Genomic DNA, 15,316 nt, shown 5'->3' with positions numbered 1-15,316 from the left:
CTCAGTAAAGCTTGTGTATGAGCAACACTTTTGAACAGTTGTCTGTTAAATTATTAACCTTTCCAGCAAACGTTACCATTAGCCTTTTAGCTTTAACAATCAATTGATTGTTAATAGCTGAGGCAAAGTGAGCTGTGCCCCAGAAAAGACTGCAGTCTTATTTATATATTTTCTCCTTGCATGGTGGATTTTTAACTGTAGTGTTTATTGACACTGGTTTCGGATGTGTTCCTAATCCAGTGTGGTCATTTCCACTATAGTTGTGCCTGCATTTAAAAGAAAATAGAGATATCTGCAATTCAGTATTGGTTTTAAGCATATAGATATTACAATCGATTCTCTGAACTGTGTAAATTACTTTATGTACTGCAGATGATGAAATTTCCAAATTCTTTGCAGTTTTATGTTGAGCAAAAACTTTCCTAAGCAATCATCCACAGAGTGGTGAATCCTTCCCATTTTCACTTCTCATCTTCACTGGGATGTTCCTTTATATTCCCACTTGAGTATAATTAGCCTCATTAGTTAGCAATGTTCCAACAGTGTTACAGGCATGAAAATTAGCATTGATTTTACAGTAGAAGAAAGACATAAAAATGGCTCTTATATTTTGTTATAAGTTTGAGTTTCATGTACAAAAGGTTTGCAATTTCTTCAGGTAATAATAATAAATCATAATAAAGTCATAAATCTGTCGTTATAAATGTTAGCAAGTCATCAATAAAGGTTAATGAATCTGCCATTTAAAAAAAAATCATTTCAGTAGAATAAATGTTGTCAAAGTCATTAATAAAGAGTCATTAGACACACTCTAATAAGCTGTCACCAAAGGTTAGCAAGTTATTTGCATTTCTAAATGTTAATAAATCATTTATAAAGGCTTTTTAAAAACAATAATCAATCATAGCTGCAGGTGTAAATGTTGAAGGAAGAGGTTTTATATGTATATATTTGCACATTATTAACAAACTAGACCTGCTGAAGCCTGATATTAAATTCAAATGAACTTTAGAAAGCATTTTTAACACAGAGTGGGGACATACGAGCAGGAGGAATGATTACATGTGCGCATGTGTGAATTGTACTAAGACAGAAAACAAAGGCACCGTAAATGTCATGCAAGAGGGTGAACACCAGCCAGAGGGATTTTTCATAGCCTGGCAAACCATACATTGTTTTATTACTGGCAACTAATCTATAAAGCTGGCTACTGTGGCAAAACTTCAGAAATCTTTGTGTTTTTTTCTAATGGTGTGAGGAATACAAATTAATATCTAATGTACAAAGACTAGATGCAGATATTTGTACAAATTAAACCAGAATTATCTGCATATACAGTTCCTATCACTAGCGGTAGAGAATGTTTCTTGTAATTTCAGTGAATTAACCATTTGGACATGTGGTTACTTCACCTTTTGCCCTAAGAAATTGTGCTATTTCCAATGTCATATTACAGCAGGGTGAATTCCAAACCACAAACGCTTCCACATTTCCAAAAACCAGGCCGCAGAATGGTCAACGTGAGGGAAAGCCATATGGGGTTTCTCAGGAGAACTTTTTTTCCTTCGTGTGTGTGTTTGTGTTAACAGTGTTCGCTGCACGTGTGTTCATATTCTCAAGTCATATGTATGTGTGCATGCTCACATGTGCAGCACAGCATGTGTTCAATGCATGTTAATACATTTACACTTTGATGTGCACAGTGTGATGACAGACCGCATGGCTGTTGCGTGGTTATAGTTTCCTTCTGTTTACATACTTTGTGATCTTTCTCAATAAATTATCATGGCTTAGACTTAAATGTCTTTAAGTCAGTGTTAACGTGTGTGTGTGTTTTGTGTGTAGGTGCACACATTTCTTTTAATATTTTACTGTAAAAGCATCAGAGGGGAATATTTTGGCAGGTCCTCAAATACTTAAAGGGCTGTTTGAGGGTGAAAGCTTTGCTTCAGGTTTCAGGGTAGAATTAGGTTTAAGCTAGCAGCAATGAGGGTCATCACGACAATAAAAGTGCTGTTTGTTTGTGTGTGTGTGCGTGTGAGACGGACAGCCTGAGACGGAGAGAACTCCTGACCCACCATCGCTGTAGCGTTAACACACCCTGACGTTCCGCAACTCACCAGCTGGAACTAATTAACAGCAGTTCACTCACTTTCTGTCTCTCTCTCTCTCTTACACACACACACACACACACACACACACACACACACACACACACACACACACACACACACACACACACACACAGCAATTTTTCCTCACCCCCCCATCTTTTCCTGTCTCTCATGCCCTCATCTTCCTTCACCCTGCCACCCTTCCCTCAACCCCCATCCTTCCTTTACCTCCTGCCATCCCTCAGCTTGTTTTTTCCCTTTAAACCGCCTCCTCTCATACGCATGCAGTGGATCACATGTAAACATCCACATGTGCTGACAGACATGGATTTACCAGCACGCATGCTGCACAACACAACGCATGGGAAAACCCACTCCCTTGACACAGTGCAGTACAGTAGCACACAAATCACGCACTTGCTTGAATTTCTCCTCACTATTATAGAAGGCACTGTCAGGGTTTGGTCTGTGATTGGATCCTGGTTGAGATAGTTGGCATTCCCAGCACAACTCTGTACCATCCATCACACATGCAGTGCAACTTGAAAACAGCATGACCTATCGATGTGAACGTTTAAATAAAGGGTTTATTAATAGAGTAATGAACAGGTGTGGGGATGCAATGTAACACATTCACATTACTTTTGTTGGCAAACTCATAATTCCTAAAATCAGTGACAATCAGTTGTGTCATTTGCATTATAGAAGTTTTTTAATTATCTAAAAAGAAAAAGATGAAGCATGCTTTTCATCTACATTTGCATAACAGTTGCTTGACCTCAGTCACTCTCGGGGATATGAGACAATAATTTCGGGGAAGTCTACGACTTCTGAGGGGGGAGATGTACATTTCTTACTAACCATGAGTGTAACCGTCAGGTCGGTGCAAACCGCATCTATGCATGACAGAAGGAGCTATGTACTTCTGTGAACAAAACATCAAATGCTTACAAGCAGCTGCAACAGGTAACGTGTTAACCTGAAGCGAGAACACTAGATCAACAGCGATTTTCAAGCTGATCATGTGCCGAACCCAACCGAGGAGCCAAAACTTGATTTTCAACAGGTAAAAAAAGCAGTGGTGAAGAGGTTTGTACCAGTGTACAAAGAAGAGGAAATGCTGCCTCTGCAGTAGAATCACTGTTAAAATTACATTTATCTGTGCTCTATTGGCTGATAACTTAGTAACCTTGTTAACAGCTTTGTGATATTACTTAAATATTTAAAGACAAGTTCTCTGATTGTGATAGGGAGTTGTGCTGATATCTGTCATGTACAGTTTAACATCATATTGCTAACTGCCAGATAAAGAAAAAGTAAAGCATGGTTTGCAAGACACGGTACTTTTTACAGAGTAGATACATTTTAAAAGCATTAGGTGATGTCTAGTACAGCACTTTTACCCGGCACTGAAAGTGAATGAATGCATTCAAATGAGTGCATGTGTGTTTGGCAGCAGTAAATTTATAGCTTGTTGCTTAACACACTGCTCAAAAGTCCGACTTGTGGCATGCGGCAACATCTAATGAATGAAATCTCAGCAGTAAACAGCTGCTACCATGCAGTCCGAGTTTACAGTGGCTGCTGTCCAGAGACACGGGCGTGTGTACAGTAACACATCTCCTCAGGAGCATGGAAACACAAAACAAACTTACCTCTTTCACAATCTCCTTGAAAAGTTCACTGCTTGGACACAAACGCAGCAACTGGACCAGTGCTTCCTGCAGAGAATCGCATTCTACTTCGGGGGGGGGGAGAAAAGCTCAAACGCAGGATGGGTTCAGGTCCTGTCCGACAAGCTGTCAAAGGCTGCCGCGGAGCTGGTTGGTTTAAAGGAACCACAATCCTCCGGGCGGGCAAGCAGGCAGGCAGGCAGCAGAGAAACAAGAGTGTTGATTCTGTGGGCTCAGCAGCAGCAGCTCCAGCGGTTTGCTTCGTCTTCCTCTTCACCACCTATTAGAGCTCAAACACACTTGCACGCTCACTGTGCTTAGGTCATGCTCAAAGTATGACTGTTGTATACCAATGTTTTGCAAGCACAGGGAAACCACATCCTGTCACATATTTACCTCCCTCTCCTGTCTCTCCTTTCCTTTTCAGCCTATCTGTCTATGTAGTGTTCTCTCTCTTTTCCTGGGTCTTTCTCTCGCTCCCCTGTGATTGTCTGAAGCAACTGAGCGCTCTGACCCAGCGTCTGTTCAGAGCAGCCTCTCTGCCTCAATGTCTGTCTCTCCGGCAGCCGCACCAGTTCCACACGACTGACTGAAGAATCCATCTGAGGAGAGGACGGGGGGAGAAGAGATGGGAGGGAGAGGAAAGGGAAAGAGGGAGGGGGAATGACAGAGGGGAAGCGGGGAGGGGGGGTCTTCATTGGGAAATACCAGAGTTAGAGAGAGGGGGGAGGAGTAGGGGGAGGGGGAGGAAGAAGGGTTGTGGGTGTTGTTTAGAAAGTAAAAGACTTAAGAGACGAGGGCGGACAGAAAAAGTGATCAATATTTTGTTGGGAGAGGGAAGTAGAAGGAAACCAGTCGAATGCTGTGCCACATAGTCGATATATTCAAACCTGCATGCTGTGGGAATGACTGAAGAGTTTTGGGAGCTGGTGATAAGTTTGACTGAAATAGGGCTGCAACGGTTGATTTGTTGAATATGGATGTGTGTGTGTTAGATTCTCAGCATTTCACTTGTCTGTAGTGGTTATGCATATTTTATACGTCTGGGTCAGAACCCGTTAGAGCTCTGTATTTCTTATTTAAGCTAGCTAGTATGTTGGACCCCTGTCTGGGAAACAGGAGCTCTTAGATACATAAACCATGATTTCCACAACAACAACACTGTTGATTCATGCTGGGACCGTCTGTCTGAGCATTGCCTCTGCAATGCAAAACATTTATTGACAGAAACAATCAGACAGATTTGATTGTTTCGGTTTGTCAGTAATTTAATATCTGTATTTTTCCAGGAAGTGTCATTCAGATCAAAATCTATTCTAAAACAGAGGCAAGTGTAGATTTTTATCGAGCCTTTTTGGATAATTGCTTTCATTGTCTGGACCGCAGTCTTAAAGTTCTGCTTCACTCTAATATCTGATATTCCTGTTTTAACAACTAAAATAACTCCGTGACCAAGTTAGCAGCCGCTGAGGAAGGGCGATTTTAGAAACAACTGTGGTGTTCAAATTGCGTAATTCTGTACTTGAACTTGCTATTTTTAGCACGCTGACACAGCGCTGCGTGCTGTTTACACAGCACTATTTAAACGTTTATAACTGGCAAAAAGCTGAATGTGAAATACTGTAAAAGCCTTACCGTCAGTGGTCATCATCTTGGCTTTGTAGCACAAGGGGAGAAACTACTAAACAGTTTTTATGCATTAAGAGGAAACATTATCAGCACTAATGAGGAAGTTATAACCTATCTAACAGTTCGATCAAGCCCTGAGGACAGATGTGAAGTGAAACTTGGGGTGGGGTGAAAGATTGTCATCTTCAAGTATAGAGTATCAGATAAAAGTCAAGTTGGAACCGTTAGCTAGGGTAAGAAAAAACATCTAATGTAGCAATCATCATTTCCTGTACGCACAAAACCTGCTGTGTTTAATTTAAGATAACACAATCTTGTTGAGTCAGGCACTACACCAGTACATTCATATCGCACTAACAGAAGTGTGCAAATTTAATGAGAGAACAATCAGATTAAATATAATGTCAGTTATATTTTTATTCATGTTAACATTCCTATTTGATATGTAGGCTTACAATAAGTATGATTATTGTCGCTTTATTTTCTTACCGTAACTAACTAATGCTGACAAAAACATGTTCACTGAAGTTATTGTCACTCACGAATGAGGACGAAACAGCGAGAGCGATTTTTTTCAATTTAGCGAAATACATTTGGTTGAATTCGAGAACAAGGTGTTGAGGTCACTGACTCAGAATACCTGCCGAATGAAGATTTTTTACACAGGCCACTAATTTAACTGAGTTTTGCATTTATTTCTCAAGGTTGTGGAGAAAGCTTTGGACAAAGAGAGCTGTTTCCACAGCAGCTCTCAGGTATTAGACAAAAAATATTATGCTGTTTGTAAGCCATGCTTGTCTCCTGTCTGTTAAATCACAGCTCAGGTTAAAAGTGGAATATTTTACCGGATGTTGGATGGATTCTGCACCACTGTTTACAATCCAAATAACTCTTTTACACCAGCTATGTAATAAATTTGTTTGAATAGACCAAGACAGCAAAAGTCATCATAAACACTGTTACTAACCTGTTAAACATCGAACATGTTAGCACCATCATGGTGAGCACACAGTTAGCATTTAGCTCACAACACCTGACAATAGTGCCTGACCAACACGTTCTCACTCCCAAAGTGTAACATTTTACACTAGGTGACAAATCGTCAACATATTACGTTTTCGGCTACCCACCACGTTCCTAAATGACGACCTCGGAAAAATGAGGAAATATGAGAACCGTATGGACTCAATCTACACATGTTCGCTCTTTTTCTTCAAATCGCTTAGAAACACGCTATTTAACATCATTAAAGTCCTGGTTAAGATCAGGAAAAAGGTTATGGTTAGGGCTAGGGATAAGGTTAGGTTTAGGGCTGGAATACAGGGCTGGAACGTCTATTACCGAGGGAGCGTCATTGCACTGGATTTCAGCCATAACCCGCCGCGTACCATAAGAACGCCGAAGGTCTCCTTTTGCGTTCCTCAGGAACGCCGCGGGACGTGACAAAACGTCGGCATGTTACGACTCGGGAGTGAGAACGGGCTGGCCTGACAGAAATGCTAACATGCTGCACACTTTAGTTTTATTAATCTGCATATACAGTGAGACTTTCATTAGAAAGAAAGCACCAATCAAAGTTTGCTGTCAAATAAATGTAAAAATTTATGACAACAGTAAGAAGTCATTTTTAGATATTCTGTAATGTATCTAACAAACTATGCTCACCAGTCCTATACAGTGCGGTCATGACATTGGGCTCTTGTCAATGTCACGTTTAGCCTGAGAGGCGATTTACTTGCTCATTTGTTAGGGAGCACTAATCATATTGCTAAGATGTTTCAAAGAAAATCAGCCTCCAGGCTGCAAATTAATGACACGTCTCTCTTAAAAATGGAGATGTCCTGCCTTTGTTTGCCCTTTAATCTCCCTTCTCGAAAGCACACAGACATACTGCCAACACCCATATCTTAATCTGGGAAATGGGAGTCTGATTTTGGAAGGGCATTTTTCACCTCCAGAGTAAAACGGTGTGAGAGGGTTGTTCTGGTAAATCATATCTTTCAAACACTGGGGAGAGGCTTAGAGCTGAAATCACAGCATAAAAGAAAGTTTAATTGTTAATTTTTTGGCATAAATTTGACTGGTTTTCCAGCTGTTTTAACTGAATGAAATCAAACAGATGCCAAAATGCTGGAGCCGCTCCGACTGGCACTGAGACTTGAATGGCACTAATGATCACCCACGGTGTAATTGTCAACATGATTTAACTTAGTGTAACAGCTAAAAAAACAGAAAGTAAAAAAACAACACAGAAGATGACATTTACATGATGCCATCTTCAGACCTTACACTTTAGTGGTTTTATTGTTTAGGTGTTTAGGTGGGAATCTTGACCCTAATGACTAAAACGAACACACAGGTCATGCTGCAGAATGGTTTTTTCCACTGGAGAACTGTGGGACGATGGAAATGGGACATACAAAGTGAAATGAGTTATAAAGGTGAGCAGCCAAGCATAGTGTTTATGCAAGCTGTGTTTGTGGAAGCATCAGTCTTACATGACTGGCTGAGGACTTAGACAGACAGCTGATTGGATGGGAAAATGAGTGGAGCGAAACACATCAATGAAGGAACATAAATAGGTCTCCTCATTTTGCAGTAAAATAATAGGAATGTTCAATCACTGGATGTATTGTTATTACTCAAGGTTTCATTCATTTGTGTTCTGTCTTTGGTCATCAACTGCCTTCCCATATCCTCTGTAAATAGAGATGTGACAGTGCCCCCTAGTGTTCGGTGTGTAAGATGGCATTGTGTTTAGTTGAATGGTAAAGAACATAAACGTGGCTTTTTATTGTGCCCTCTTCTTTTTCGTATATGTATAAAGACATTAAAAATATAGTTAGGCATAATTCGGCCCTGTATAGTGAATTTTTGTTATTTATTTATTTTTAACACTGCCATCTAAATTTCACTAGTCAAGTGCAGTGGTACAGAACACAGTTCCTCCAAGACCACGGTGCTACATATGACATATAACAGACAAACAACACAGGACAACATAAAGTGCAAGCGTGCAAAAATAGCAAAGAAACACAACAAAGACAGTGCAACACCAAACCGTACAGAACAATACAGACACAAGACAGTGCAGACACAACAGTGCAATAGAAATATGCAAAAGACAAAGACTGAGCATTGTGCAAAAAGTAACTTGGTGTCAGAAGGTATGTGTGTCAGTCACTGAGTGTTCAGGAATCAGAACTTGCCATTTAAATTTCACATTGAAAAGCCTGCATCCAAACAGAAACTCAGATTACAGTTATCTGACCTTAATAAATGTACCAGATCTGAAGAAGTAGGATCCTGTTTTGTTCTTTACGTTTTATTGCTGGCTGCAGAATTCCCTGTATGCTTCTGTCTCTGAGCTTGGAGATTTACTATATAAATTAACTTGACCTTCCACTGATTGAGTTTTAAATATAAAATACACTGCAAACCATGCAAACTTGAATACAGTACATAAGATGAACACATGAGCTTTAAAGTTAATAGTTGGTATGAACTCCTGTCTTCTTCAACACAGCCTGAAACAAGAAAGCTTACAAGAAAGCTTAGGCAAGGTCTAGGAATGTTTATTGCATGGTGATTAAAAATTTGATGTAAATTTTCTGCCATGATATGCTAAGTTATGGGCTAAAAGCTCCCAAATGTACTGAAAGTAGTAGTAGAAAGTAAAAATGAGCTCCTTAAAGGAATAAAATACCATCTATTTTTATGCAAAGGTAAATGAACCATGTGCTATATTCAAATACTGATAAAATTTGTAGATTATAAATGTTAATCAAATCTAAATTCAAATTCTAATGAATGTGTATATATATATATATTTTTTTTCTGTTATCTAAATTGTAGACAGACTTTACCAGGAAACAGGAAAATGAGTACAGTGAGGGGTGAAAGTGAGATCTGGTATGTGGGGGAACAGATTGTATGCTAGTGGCTCAGCATGAGGAACAGATTCACAACTCACAAATAGTTCTTTTTTTTTTTTTCTAATGTGACCTTCAGTTGATTTTCTTAGTGTACAGGCTGTGATCAGATGACCTGCTGCTCTTTGTGGCTCTACACAACTTAATTGAACAAGATGTCAGCAGTGTCAGGCGCTATCTTGGCTGATTTGCATTTGCTAAACTAACAGTATACTGTATATTGTCTTTATACTAGACTGTATACAGTTGGTATAAAGGTGGAATTTAGTGACTTAATCTAAGCATAAGCATCTTAAATGCAAATTAGTCTACACATGATGTAACTGAACACTGACCATAAGCACCACAGCCACTGTGCACCAGTCCAACATACAGCTTTACTATAAATTCACCACAGGACAGCAAGCTAACCTCTTTATCCCAAACAAACTACAGAGTAGTTTCATGCAACATTTAAATGACAGAAATTTAGTATACTTCGTTCTGCAGGATGTTTCACAATGAAAATACATAATTTATCAAAACACATCACACATTGATCCAATCTGTGATTAAAAAAACGCATTGCATGTACTCTTTAAATCTGCAGTATATCAAGTGTGTCTGAGCACTTACCTTTAAATATAATCTCTCTTCTTCCTCTCCTGTCCTGTCTTTCTTTTCTTTCTCCATCTCTGTTTGAATTTAGCTCTCGCTCCTTTCTCTCCCTGTGAAATGCACAGTGTTGGGAAGGTTACTTTTAAAATGTATTCCATTACAGATTACATGCCCCAAAATGTATTCTGTAACGTATTCCGTTATGTTACTCAATGAGAGTAACGTATTCTGAATACTTTGGATTACTTAATATATTATCATGCTGTTTACAACTACATGAATGTACTATTGCTGTGATTTATTACTGTTACTGAAGGTCCGCGGCTCCGAACCGTAGTAAAGGGACCTCTGGCTAATATGTCGGGTTCTGTGTCGGCTCGTAGCCGAAAACTAGCTTTACTTTGTTGTCTGGGTCAACTTTGCTAGCGAGAGACAGAGAGAGGCGTCGAAAGGCTGCTCCAACAAAACTTATTGTTTCGGAGGAAAACACGAACACAGTGTACAGTCGAGTCTTAATAGCTTACTTACAACTGGGCTTGTCAGGCTCTCTTCTTGGCTGCAGTGGTTATTATTATATTTACATGCTTCCAGCTCCCGTTTTTGCTCGATGACAGCTCGTACTTTTCCTTTTTCTCCCTCCCTCGCTCACAGACACATAACGTGTATGGCAGTCCATTCTCCCTGCAGCACGGACTACACTGCCTATGATGCTACATTCTTTAGAGCTATACCTGTAGCATTCTGCCTATTAGCTTAGCACAACAACAACAAAAACGGCGCTCTCTCACCCAGGAAACACGCAGAGAGAGAGCTGCACCCCATAACCATGGCAACCGTAACGCTGCCACCTGGAACAACAGAACGTAGCTGTCAAACAAAACCCAAACAGTCCTGACCCGCCACAATATGAAACAGGGAAGTACCGCCGTGTAATCCATTTATTTCAACAAAGTAACTGTATTCTAAATACCACCTTTTTAAACGGTAACTGTAACGGAATACGGTTACTCATATTTTGTATTTTAAATACGTAATGGCGGTACATGTATTCCGTTACTTCCCAACACTGGAAATGCAGCAGCTGAACCTTTAGCTAGCAACACACTGTGCGACAAATGCACACAAACATTGACGAGCTAATACAAATACTGCATTTGAAATTACTTGACAGCTAAAACAAAAAACAAAAAAATGTTACTTCCGTTATGCCCCCCGTAGCGTATGATAAAGTATAACTTAGGGACAGCTGCACTAGTTCTGCCTCACTTTAACCCTGAGAGTAAAGACTGTACCTGATACCATTAAACCAAAAGTAGCAAGCATGCAAATGTGAGGAGTAGGAAGTACAGATATTTGTGTAAAAAAGGGAGTAAAAGTAAAAAGTTATCATAAAAAAGTGCAGATGCCTGAAAACTTAATACAGTAATAAAGTAATTGTACTTCGTTACTTACCTCCTCTGACCGTCAGTCTGAGCGTGGGCTGGGTTTTTGTCTTGTTTTGTTTTTGTCATATCTGTATAAATGCACGTGTAACACAGTCAGTAGTATGGCCTTTGTTCTCACAATATTTTACATATGTTTGCCCCCAGAGTCAGAACAGTATTTTGGAGAAAGCCTGTAAATTATGCTGCCACTTTTTCCACAGAAGAACCTGAAATCATTAGAACTGCCTCCTGTGCAGACAGTTTCAGTCAGTTTTAAAGGCACAAAAATGCTCTCTCTGTCAGAACGATTGCTCTTAATGTGCATTTGTTCTTGATATATTACTGCACATGATCTGGGGGCTGTGTTCACCTGCTCGTACAGTGTGTCAGTTGTATTTCTGGCATTGTGTCTGTAGTCATTAAATATCTTCTGCCCCTTAGCTCAATAAACCTGTTAGCTCGAGAAGTAAAGGATTTTGTGTCAATAGTGTAATTGTTCTTTTTGTATGCTTTTACACAGCTATGTTTACAGACTGTTTTGCCATACACTTGACCTAATTTGTCAAAAAAGACAGCACACCAGCAACACACGCACAGACGAGCTTGACTCAAATTTGACCTTTTGTTTAATATAGATATGCAGATAACAATTTCATTTTCTTTGACTGCAAGACTCCTGAAGCCATATCATAAGACAAATGTACTAAATGACTACATTATAACATGGTTTATGTGCTAAAGTATTGAAATGCTTAAGATTAGTGAAAAGGCATTAGTACTCTCACCAGAGATCTTTTTCAAAAACAAACATATTCATGTACATGGATGAAGGCTGCAGTAAGATATTCAGTCAGTGCACGGTGGGCTGTTGTAAGATATGTAAAAAATGTACAAACGTACATGTTACAAATGTATAATGCAGAAATAATAATAATAATTATTATAATAATAATAATAATAATAATAATAAAAATAATAATGTATAATGCAGAAATAAAACTGATCATTGTATGTTTTTCTTTTTTTTCTTACATGTTGGCTGTACAGACTTTTCTGCAGAGTGAAAGCATCCAGTAGCCTTTTTTCTCCTTCTAAAATCAAGACAGACTTGAGCCTTTCCTGCACATTTCCACAGAGCCACACCTCATTAGGCTGTCAGTTTTCTGCCCAGGGTGTCCGTCTGCAGCTGCTTCTGTTCTGTAATGGCTACTATTACTTTAAATGGCGTGCTTTTATTCTTACTTCATGAGAAGACCTTATGTTTCAAGGATATATGCATTTCTGGATGTACACAATGCCAGTGGTACAGGAAGAACTACTCCCATTCAATCCATCATTGTATGAATACTTATCGCCACTGACAGCAGAGAGCAAACTGAGTGAAGTTTGTATTTCTGACTGAACAATTGCTTTACAGTTTGTATAACTGGGTATCCATACGTCACATATCTCACTCTTTAAAGATAGCTTACATCATTGTTTGAACTCGCAGCAAACTTGATTTCATTAAAGCGTAAAGCCACGTTGGTGTCACAGCTTTCAGAATGGCAGTACTGACTTTTAGTCAGTCCACCACTTTGGTTCACGCTGAAAAACATTAGAAACTATTAGATGTTAAATTAATTCACGCTTTATACATTTACATCAGGTGGATTATCACAAAATGTATAAAAACCCACGGGACCGTGAAGGTAAAGAAGAATGATTTTGCCTTTTCCTTTCGAATCACCATGGAGTTGACATTTGTATTTTTCAGTGAAAAATATGGGTAGCTATTATGGAATCCTATGAAATGTAGTAGGGACCATCATTATATTAAATTACATTCATCCGCAAGACCCATTTGTCAAAAGTGACTTCAATAAGTGCACTCAAACTCAAAAGAACAAGAACTACATGTAATTGAAAAGTTAGAGAGCTATGTTGCTATAAGTGTTTGTTTTTTTTTTTTTTAAACCCTTTGTCTTCCTGTCTGTGTGAAATGTGTGGACAACTCCTTAAGATGCTGCAGTGCCAGTGCCTCTTTACTGCTAATGCAGTGCCAGTGCCAGTGCAAGAACTAGTTCCACACGTCTCCACAGAAATAAAAAACTGGTGACTGTGTCGCTGCAAAACAACCGGGCTCAAAGGCAGTATTATACTGTGGGAGGCTCTACTTTTTTTTATCAAACAAAACGTCTGTTATATAAGGCTAACATTCAGTTTTCAAACCTGTCAAAATGACTTGTTTCTTAAAAGGTATCCAAAAGTTGGTACAAAATAAACAGTGATTTGAACTGATTATCTCAGGGCTCTAGCACCATCACCACACCAAACTGATGATTTACAGGACTGTAATCATGCTAAACACCCACATTTTCAGATTGTAGCATGTCAGCATTAAGTAACTAAAAATTTCATAAATGAGAGCAGCTTTTCTTGTGGAACACAAAAACACACCAGGACTTATCCTGAATTGGATAAGTAGTCACGAAAATCAGTGAATGATTGGCTTATTTGATGTATATGCACACATTTACATCCTCCTTCCTTTTATTTAACTTTTATTTATCATAAAGTAAACCTCATAAGATTAATTATTACTTTTGCATGAGGAAAACATGCACAGACACCAGGGGAAGCCAGATGGTTAGCAGTAAGCTGTCTCATGTACTCTATCTCATTGTCATACATCCATATTCTCTTACTCAACTTAGGGTTGCAGGTGGCTGGATTTTATTCCAGGTGACAATGGGGAAGGTTCGCTCAGGAGGTTAACTGCTGATTCTAAATGGCTGTAGGTGTGAATGTAAGTATGAATGACTGTCCATCCAGGGTGCACCTTGGACAGGCTATTGACTTTAATAACGATAGGTTGCTAAAGACTGAAATAAAATCAACTAGAAAAATACATCCTGCCTGTCTTAATTAATCCCCTTAGGATGCTAACATCAGCATTTATGATGATATTAAAAGTCAAAAGGCCATTTGTTCTACCATACAGGACCTTGAATTTGGTAGGTTTGTCTTCTACCCATGCAACAGCCACTTAGTTTTACCCAATTGTTTAAAAAGCCTATTTTCTCTTACGCATTACACTTCATTTTGAAAAGTGCTCCCAGTTTCAGTGATAAAAGTAACCAGTGTTACTGAGTCCAGCAATTCGTTGTTCTGCATAACAAAGAGAAAAGTAATGCATTAAGCATAAGGGTGATAGCAGCATAATGCTTTTTGTACAGTCAAACATGCAATGAAGAACTGACAAAAAAGATTGTGGTATACTGCGAATAGAAGAAATGTTGCTCCAAGATAACATTTCTACTTTTCCTATGTATAGTCCCTAACAGTGTAAACAACAGTGTAAGCTCATTTCACACAGTTTATTTGCAGACAAACTGCAAAAAAAATCTTGATTTCATCCCCAGAAAAATATTAGGAGAAAAAAAAACTTTTTTCTGCATATGCAAATGCTTTTTCTGTTTGACAAACTGATCTGATCATAAATTGATTAGAATAGCTTTTTAAACTTACTTACTTTTAGTTTAGAGGGGTTTTTCACAACAAGCAGTCTTTGTCACTTGTAGTTTTGGGTTAAAATGATATCATTGTGAATTGTACGACTGAATTTGCCTTAATGATCTGCTGGTTCCCACTCCTGCATGCCGTTGTGAATTAATCTTTTAATGTATTGCATTTTGTGCAAGTGCAAGTTATGAGCACCTCTTTAGCCCACCCAAGCTGTACAGCTTTAATCCTTTCTTATATAAAAGCATACAACTTTATCTTCTAATCCATCAGTATCAGTGTTCCTTATTTGCTTTGACCTCAGAAACCGTTCCACTCTATGCTGTGTAAACACAGGTCAATACATCAGGTAGTCGCTAAACCCTTGGGATTAACAATTCCCCATTTACTCGCAGTCAGGTGTACTCTTATGAAGAAAGGGCGCCTTTAATACAATGTGACAG

General features: G+C 38.9%; 1 protein-coding gene across 3 annotated transcripts in view; it reads right to left on the bottom strand.

Annotated features, from left to right (window-relative positions):
* rftn1b (raftlin, lipid raft linker 1b) overlaps window positions 1-10,973 on the bottom strand; it is a 160,995-nt gene extending 150,022 nt beyond the window's left edge. The window contains exons 1-3 of one of the 3 annotated variants that reach the window (XM_085178300.1): window positions 10,474-10,973; window positions 9,964-10,055; window positions 3,770-4,389 (exon numbers count right to left, since the gene is read on the bottom strand). The gene's annotated coding sequence lies outside the window, so the exon portion shown is untranslated. Of the gene's footprint in view, window positions 1-3,769; window positions 4,390-5,422; window positions 5,776-9,963 lie in introns of those variants that run through there. The other 2 variants (XM_085178299.1, XM_085178301.1) reach the window with 2 other exon arrangements.
* Window positions 10,974-15,316: the final 4,343 nt, after the last annotated feature.

Source organism: Neolamprologus multifasciatus, chromosome 11, assembly GCF_963576455.1.
Source record: "Neolamprologus multifasciatus chromosome 11, fNeoMul1.2, whole genome shotgun sequence".
In the NCBI taxonomy this organism is placed as follows: domain Eukaryota; kingdom Metazoa; phylum Chordata; class Actinopteri; order Cichliformes; family Cichlidae; genus Neolamprologus; species Neolamprologus multifasciatus.
Note: the sequence above shows the minus strand (reverse complement) of the source record. Positions and strands in the feature narration are given on the sequence as shown.